The sequence below is a fragment of the Bubalus kerabau genome, chromosome 4, assembly GCF_029407905.1.
Source record: "Bubalus kerabau isolate K-KA32 ecotype Philippines breed swamp buffalo chromosome 4, PCC_UOA_SB_1v2, whole genome shotgun sequence".
In the NCBI taxonomy this organism is placed as follows: domain Eukaryota; kingdom Metazoa; phylum Chordata; class Mammalia; order Artiodactyla; family Bovidae; genus Bubalus; species Bubalus kerabau.
Genome location: NC_073627.1, coordinates 113,328,058 through 113,337,109, shown reverse-complemented (window position 1 = coordinate 113,337,109; position 9,052 = coordinate 113,328,058). Strand labels below are relative to the sequence as shown.

Sequence of the window (9,052 nt, the reverse complement as noted above, 5' to 3'; positions counted from 1 at the left end):
TCACTATCTGCAGTCATTTTGGAGCCCAGAAAAATAAAGTCTGTCATTGTTTCCATTGTTTCCCCATCTATTTGCCATGAAGTGATGGGACCAGATGCTATGATCTTAGTTTTCTGAATGTTGAGTTTTAAGCCAGTTTTTTCCACTGTCCTCTTTCACTTTCATCAAGAGGCTCTTTAGTTCCTCTTCACTTTCTGCCATAAGGTAGATGTTATCTGCATATCTGAGCTTATTGATATTTCTCGGAGCAATCTTGATTCCAGCTTGTGCTTCACCCAGCCTGACATTTCTCATGATGTACTCTGCATAGAAGTTAAATAAGCAGGGTGACAATATACGCCTTTTCATACTCCTTTCCAATTAGAACCAGTCTGTTGTTCCAAGTCCAGTTCTAACTGTTGCTTCTTGACCTGCATACAGGTTTCTCAAGAGGCAGGTCAGGTGGTCTGGTATTCCCATCTCTTTAAGAATTTTCCACAATTTGTTGTGATCCATACAGTCAAAGGCTTTGGAATACTCAATAAAGCAGAGGTAAATGTTTTTCTGGTATTCTCTTGATTTTTCAATGATCCAGTAGATGCTGGCAATTTGATCTCTGGTTCCTCTGCCATATCTAAATGCAGCTTGAACATCTGGAAGTTCACGGTTCAGGTACTGTTGAAACGTGGCTTGGAGAATTTTGAGCATTACTTTGCTAGCGTGTAAAGTAATTGCACTCACCAGTGCAATCGTGCGGTAGTTTGAGCATTCTTTGGCATTGCCTTTCTGTGGGCTTGGAATGAAAACTGACCTTTTCCAGTCCTGTGGCCACTGCTGAGTTTTCCAAATTTCCTGGCACTTTGAGTGCAGCACTTTCACAGCATCATCTTTCAGGATTTGAAATAGCTCAACTGGAATTCCATCACCTCCACTAGCTTTGTTTGTAGTGATGCTTCTTAAGGCTCACTTGACTTTGCATTCTAGGATGTCTGGCTGTAGGTGAGTGATCACACCATCGTGATTATCTGGGTCGCGAAGATCTTTTTTGTACAGTTCTTCTGTGTATTCTTGCCACCTCTTCTTAATATCTTCTGCTTCTGTTAGGTCCATACCATTTCTGTCCATAATGATCATTACAAACCCATAATGATCCCCAAAATAGTAAGAAGTCTGTAATTTAAAAAATTGAGCTATATTTTATTTACAATGTTGTGTTAGTTGCAGGTGATTTATTTTATTTGCAGATTATATTACATGTTATTACAAGATGTTGGGTATAATTCTCTGTGCTACAGAGCAAATCCTTGTTGCTTATTGTGTATTTTATATATAGTAGCTGTAACTGTTAATCCCATACTCCTAATTTGTTGCTTTCCCCCTCACTCTCCCCTTTGCTAATAACCTTAAGTTTGTTTGCTGTGTCTTTGAATTTCTGTTTTGTATACAGATTCATTTAGACTTCACATAGAAGTATTGTCATATAGTACTTATACATATTTGTCTTTCTGTATGACTTAATTCACTAAGCATAATAATCTCTAGGTCTAGCCAATATTGCTACAAATGGCAATATTTCTTTTTTGTGGCTGAGTAAGACTCTGTTTTACATGCATACATACACCACATCTTCTTAAGCCAATCATCTGTTGATGGGCACTCAGATTACTTCCATGTTTTGGTTATTATAAATAGAGTTTTTAGTGTATAATTTCTAAGGGGACAACTTTCTGGATACTGAAACCAGGGAAAATTTTTTTACCCTTTTGATTCTCAGATTTCGTTTCTGTAAAATACCCTGTGAATGTTGGAATGATTAAATATGATGATGCATGTACACTTACCATGGCACCTGGCAGTCAGTAATCACACAAAGATCTTAATTTAATGAGTTTGTGTATTTAGAAGTATTTATGTAATTAATTAAAATATAAAAAAAATTTTTAAGGGATAGAAATTCTAAGTGAAATTCCTATAATGTAAATACCAATTTATCATTATCATAAAAATAACTTATTTTTGAATAAAAGCATATGAAGTAAGAGGAAACTTTTCTCAATGTACAAAATTCAGATCATGAATAGATACAAAAATCTAGATGGATAGAATTCATGTGGACAGTGGAGGTACCTGCTTGAAAGGTTACAACTAAACAAGTACAGATAAGGGACAGCCAGGGGGTCAAGAGCTCATACTCTAAGCCAGGCTGCCTGGGTTCAAGTCCCTACTTTGCTACATACACTCGAACGCCCTCCCTAACTTCAGTTTCATCATCTGTAGAGCAGGATTAATAATAGCACTGACGTGATACTGTTGTGGTAGGAATTAAGTGAATGAATATGTGCAAAGATCTGAGAGCAACACTTGGTGCATTAATGAGTGTCTTGTACTTTAACTAGAAAATGTGATTATGAAGTTTTAGCCACCTTGTAAGTTTGTTTCCATAATTTCAGCCATTCATCCACTTTTGATGAGAAGCCACTTAACGATGTTGATAAAATAAAATACCGTTCTTGGAAAATGTAAGTCCTAATGCTTTCAGAGGTGAATATCTTCAGATGTGCCTTCTTGAGGTGTAAAGATGCATTGAATGAGTATGAGCAAATCATTATATAGAGCAGTTTAACACATGTGGCATATTACCCTCCCCCAGTTGTTTATCTCATAAAGAAATATCACTTCATCCTCAGGAACTGAAGCCATCAGACCTCTGGATAAGAATTAAAACAGTTCACTCTGTTACCAGTTTATTAGCTAGAATGAAGGAGTATTGACTATCAAATGATATTACCAAAAGACTCACCAGCACTCTGCTTATCTCAACTTTAAAAATCAGCAAGCATTCAGGAGCACACAACACAAAGATGCATTCATTTGTAGTTACAGATTTTATGAAAGAATTTTCCTGAGGATTTCTATAGATATACAATTTCTGTAAATATACAATTTCTCTTGGTGTAAATAAATTTCATTTAGATAAGTTTGTATATATAAATATGTAAAGAAATGGGTCTCATAGCTCAATCAGATCCAATCATTTACTATTATAATGAAAAATATTTTCTATGTAATATTGCAGTCATCACTATCAGTTCAGTTCAGTTGCTCAGTTGGGTCCAACTCTTTGTGACCCCTTGGACTGCAGCATGCCAGGCTTCCCTGTCCATCACCAACTTCCGGAGCCTGCTCAAACTCAGTCCATCACATCAGTGATGCCATTCAACTATCTCATCCACTGTCGTCCCCTTCTCCTCCTGCCTTCAGTCTTTCCCAGCATCAGGGTCTTTTCCAATGAGTTGGTTCTTCGCATCAGGTGGCCAAAGTATTGGAGTTTCAGCTTCAGCATCAGTCCTTCCAATGAATTTTCAGGACTGACTTTCTTTAGGATGGGCTAGTTAGATCTCCTTACAGGCCACAGGACTCTCAAGAGTCTTCTCCAACACCACAGTTCAAAACCATCAATTCTTTGGTGATCAGCTTTCTTTATAGTCCAACTCTCACATACATACATGACCACTGGAAAAACCAAAGCTTTGACTAGATGGACCTTTGTTGGTACAGTAATGTCTCTGCTTTTTAATATGCTGTCCAGGTTGGTCATAACTTTTCTTCCGAGGAGCAAGTGTCTTTTAATTTCATGGCTGCTGTCACCATCTGCAGTCATTTCGGAGCCCCAAAAATAAGTCTGTCACTGTTTGCAGTTTCCCCATCTATTTTCCATGAAGTGATGGGACCAGATGCCATGATCTTAGTTTTCTGAATGTTGAATTTTAAGCCAACTTTTTCTCTTTCCTCTTTCACTTTCATCAAGAGGCTCTTTAGTTCTTCTTCCCTTTCTGCCATAAGGGTGAAGTCATCTGTGTTTCTGAGGTTATTGATATTTTTCCCGGCAATCTTGATTCTAGCTTGTGCTTCATCCAGCCTGGCATTTCACATGATGTACTCTGCATATAAGTTAAATAAGTAGGGTGACAATATACAGCCTTGACATACCCCGATCATCACTATCACATGGATTTTTTGACCTTCTATTGAGCCCATGGCATGAAGGGTTTCACCACATCAGCACAAGATCACTATTTTGCTCCCAACTTTCTCTTATTTCCCTTTTTTATCAGATGACCCCAGCATCTGTTAAGTTACCCTGTTTGACAACACAGGGTCCATCTTCTCCTCCATCTTCTTTACACTGTACCCACTCACTTCCCACCCAGTCAGATAGCATATTCTCAAAAGTCTCTCCCTTAAATATTTGTTATCCTGTTAAAGAACTCATCATTTTTATCTGTACCACTATAGCACTTGGCTACCTATTTCTCCCTCTAATGTCTATTGGATTACTTTAGAAGATGATCTTGAAACAACTCTTCTAAAATGCCAATCTAATTCAAGGCCAAATATTTCCCATATTGCTCTGCAAAACACTCATTCTGTAGAATGTCAGAGATGTTACATTTTGGAAATTCTGGTTTAAATATTGTTAAACACGTTTCCTCATTGTAAGATTAATCAGGGCTTTTGGGATTTGTACATTATACTATCCAAAGGGTGGGATTTTTTGTTTGTTTTGTTTTGTTTTTGGCCATGCCTCACAACATGTGGCATCTTAGTTCCCTGACTGGGGATGGAACCCGAGCCTCACGGAAGCCAGGAAAGTCCCTCAGAATATGTCTTAGTATATAACTTATATAAATTTTACTGAACTATAGTGACCAAAAACTTCTTTCTTAGAAGTACAGAGAGGACTGGTGGCCTGTGGAATGTACTTTGTGAAATACTACTTTGTTTGCCTCTCCAAATCCACATTAACCTGTAGGATAAAGGGCAACTTCTTTAACATAACAAGAGCCTCTCAGCCTCCTGCTACCACCTCATCCTCACTGCACCTGCTCTATAAGCCTTCTGTTCTGACCCTGTCAAACTAATCAGGAAAGGAGTACATCAAGGCTGTGTATTGTCACCCTACTTATTTAACTTATATGCAGAGTACATCATGTGAAATGCCAGGTTGGATAAAGCACAAGCTGGAATCAAGATTGCCAGGAGAAATATCAATAACCTCAGATATGCAAATGAAACCACCCGTATGGCAGAAAGCGAAGAAGAACTAAAGAGCCTCTTGATGAAGGTGAAAGAGGAGAGTGAAAAAGCTGGCTTTAAAGCTCAACATTCAGAAAACTAAGATCATGGTATCTGGTCCCATCACTTCATGGCAAATAGATGGGGAAACAATGGAAACACTGACAGACTTTTTTGGGGGGGCTCCAGAACGACTGCAGATGGTGACAGCAGCCATGAAATTAAAAGATGCTTGCTCCTTGGAAGAAAAGCTATGATAAACCCAGACAGCATAATAAAAAGCAGAGACATTACTTTGCCAACGAAGGTCCATCTAGTCAAAGCTACGGTTTTTCCAGTAGTCATGTATGTATGTGAGATTTGGACTATAAAGAAAGCTGAGCAGTGAAGAATTGATGGTTTTGAACTGTGGTGTTGGAGAAGGCTCTTGAGAGTCCCTTGGACTGCAAGGAGATCCAACCAGTCCATCCTAAAGAAAATCAGTCTTGAATATTCATTGGAAGGACTGATGCTGAAGCTGAAACTCCAGTACTTTGGCCACCTAATGCAAACAACCAACTCATTGGAAAAGACCCTGATGCTGGGAAAGATTGAAGGCAGGAGGAGAAGGGGACAACAGTGGATGAGATAGTTGAATGGCATCACTGACTCAATGGACATAAGTTTGAGCAAGCTCCGGGAGTTGGTGATGGACAGGGAAGCCTGGCATGCTGCAGTCCATGGGGTTGCAAAGAGTCAACATAACTGAGTGATTCAACTGAACTGAACTGTCAAACTATATCTAGACCCAATGTTCTGTGTATTGTCAAGCCTTGCATGCCCTGCTCTCTCTCTACCTGAAATGCTTTCTCTTATCTTGTCTGTTTGGTGAACTCTGCTTTATCCTTCAAGATGAAGGATGGGTTAAAAATGACACCTACTTTGTAAAACATTCCTGGACCGACCCATGCAGCCAGTCTCTTTCTCCTCCATACTTGTTGGTACTTATCTTTCTTGTAGTTCTAATCAAATTTTATTAAAAGTAAAATATTTGTACATAGTCCCATTTCTGTGCCAGATGGTGTGCTCCATCACTTAGTCGTGTCTGACTCTTTGCAACTCCATGGACTGTAGCCCACCAGGTTCCTGTGTCCATGGAATTTTCCAGGCAAGAATACTGGAGAGGGTTGCCATTTCCTGTTCCAGAGGGTCTTCCAGACCTGCATCTCTTGCATTGGCAGATGGATTGTTTACCACTGCATGACCTGGGAAGCTATGTGCCAGGATAGGGGTCCTTTAGTGGCCAGTATTCTTTGATCCTGTGCTCTGGCCTCTGGTCCATGGTTGGTGCTCAATAAAGAAAAGAATAGTGCTTCTGTAGAAATAAGTGGACACCCTATTGTCAGAGGAGAGAGATGCTATGTAATCAAGTTAGGACTGCAATGAAATCACAGAGGCAAAGCTGTGATTGCTAATTAATATGTGGCAACTTCAGACATGAAAACATAGCAGAAATAGCATCTGTATTCCAATGTCATTGTCTACTAAAAGAGATGTCCTCAAGTCAAATGGTGAGCATTAGTTACATTCCAGATTACGTCTTACCTTTTATTCTGCTTTCCTGGTCACCATATCTCTGAATAAAAGAGAAAAGAATAGAAGCATGTTCACAGATACTGAAATCATTATTGAATATGTTACATCTCAGATTGTGGAAGGAGATCAAAGGAGAAATAATAAATAGGTATTTTTCCCCTTTAGATGTAATCACTCACTCTTGCTTGGCTATAAATCATTCATTTTTGAAATCAAGGTAATTGTAGTGATAGCTGTCTATAAGAAGCAAACAGCAGAGTTGACTGTCTCAGGAGAAAGCATATTCAAAGAATGAATTTACTCAGAATAACATTAGAGCTTTTACAATTAAAAGGGGCATACAGAATCCATATTATTACATTTAAGAAATGATGCTGGAACAGGATAAAAGACTTCCCCCTGTCAGATTTTATAGGTTGTGAAGGTATGTTTTTATGCACGTTTAAAAATGTAACCCAAATAAGACTAGAGAAATAAAGCAATGCAGACTTTAAGCTCATCAGGCAAAATAATATTGTTAAACTTTCATCTTTCCTTTTTACTCATTTGTGTAGAGCAGATGTCTTTTAAGTAAGTTTTACTCTAGCTGATATTTTAGGTTGGTAGGTTGTTTTAGCCAAGATCCATGAAGAAGGTACCAAGGAATCATTTAGGAAGAGATGGGTGGTGTCTGTGAATTGGGGCAGGTTGGGTGAATGCTTGGTCAGCCAATGGGATTGATGGTGAATCACCATCTTGTAAAAGTTTTGCAGGAAGAATCTAAAGCATTCTCCAGAAGCAAAATGGTTGAGAGATGGGGTGCTGGGAAGGCAGACATGAACAGAGGTGGTCACAGTAGTAACTTTTGGTCATGTTTGCTTAGAGCAGGCCCAGCAGTGGATTGGTGGAAGCTCTAAGGATTTTGATGTAATCCTTTGTGAACTAAGTTGGGCTGGCTAAGAGGACACAGCTCCAGGGCTGCAGAAAGCAGTGTACTCCTACAAAGGGTGTGGTCTTGCTGGAATGAGGGCTGTCTATGAAAGAGGGAGGGGCTCTCTTTTGCTATTTGGGTAATGTCAGCTAACCTTATCTGAAGGAGAGATAGAAGGGATAGTTCATTTTTTCTCCTGTCCTTACCTCCTCTGCACTTTAGAGGCTGCATGATTTGATCTTACCATTTTCAAAAATACAGAAACAGTAAAAATTAAAACCAGATCAGTAAAATAGTATTTATTAAGAATATATTGTGCCCATAAGAAGAGTTCATGAATTAGGGGCTTTCAAACTCCAAACTGATGTAAAGCTTACAGAATGGCTTGTAAAGTGAAAATGATGAAATGGTTTAGTCTGTACACTGATAGGTTTTTATAGTGGGGGTTTCTCCAAGGAAGGATTAAATGTGATTATCTTATACCTTTAGATAGGTGACTTTAATTTATCTTATGATTGAAATCTAAAAGAATAAAGGAACTCAAAATTAGCTTGTATCTAAATTTTCCTTTAGGGGAGGTGAAGGTTCTAATTTTAAAAATCAAAATTCTGTGTTATAATGAATTAATATTATACTTAAAATTTAATATATTTAGGTATCTATTTTAAAGCTCCCAAGTATAAAGGACAGTATTGTGGCATTGAAAGCAATGAAGAAGACAGTGTTTATTCTCAAGCACTTATTGTCTTATAGGGAAGATGAGCACAAAATCACTAGACTAATTTATCAGAAGGTAAGATTAGTGCTCTACTAGGGAAGTTCAGATGAGAAAGTGAAGAATTATAACTGGTGAGTGAAGAAAAATAAGCATCAGCTTTTTGTCTTTCTGATTTCCTGAGCACAAGCAGTATATATCAAGAATATTTGCAGATCAGAAGTGTCATCCTCTAGTATTTATAAAGCTGGCAGAAAGCTGTGATATGGTATTAGTAGGTTGTTCTCAAATTTTTCTCTTCAAACAAAACATTAAAAGGAAACTTTCTCTCAAAATGCGAGAATACCTGTGTTGTTTCCCATTCTTCCTTCCAGTTATTCTGCTGTTTCCCCTGTCTCAGGACCTTTGCGTTTGCACCTGCAATTCTGTCCCCATGCTCTTGGCTCCTGCACTGTACTCTGCTGACTGTTTCTCATGTTTCACATCCCAGCTTAAATGTCTCTTCCTAGAAAAGGTTCCTATTTACAGCATTTGTTCACGTCCACCATTACACGTCAAAGCACTACTTGAGAGGAAGAACCCTTGCCTATTTTGTTCACTAATATATCCCTAAAGAAGGCGTAAGAAATAATGTATACTTAATATGTATATTTTAAATGAATAGATGAATACATCTCTTCAAGTGTTTATCCCTACATTAGATTATATATAAACTTCTTAAGTGCAGGGTAAATGTCTCTTTTGCTTATGCTAATATACCTAGAACAGTGCCTAGTTTAAGGAAGATTGTCAAGAAA

General features: G+C 38.2%; 1 long non-coding RNA gene across 1 annotated transcript; it reads right to left on the bottom strand.

The window, feature by feature from the left end:
• Window positions 1-3,283: 3,283 nt before the first annotated feature.
• On the bottom strand, window positions 3,284-8,709 carry LOC129650115 (uncharacterized). The gene is made up of 3 exons (XR_008713600.1): window positions 8,602-8,709; window positions 6,640-6,670; window positions 3,284-6,409 (listed from the first exon to the last, which is right to left on the bottom strand). It is a non-coding gene; the product is annotated as an uncharacterized LOC129650115 (long non-coding RNA).
• Between the last annotated feature and the right edge of the window lie 343 nt (window positions 8,710-9,052).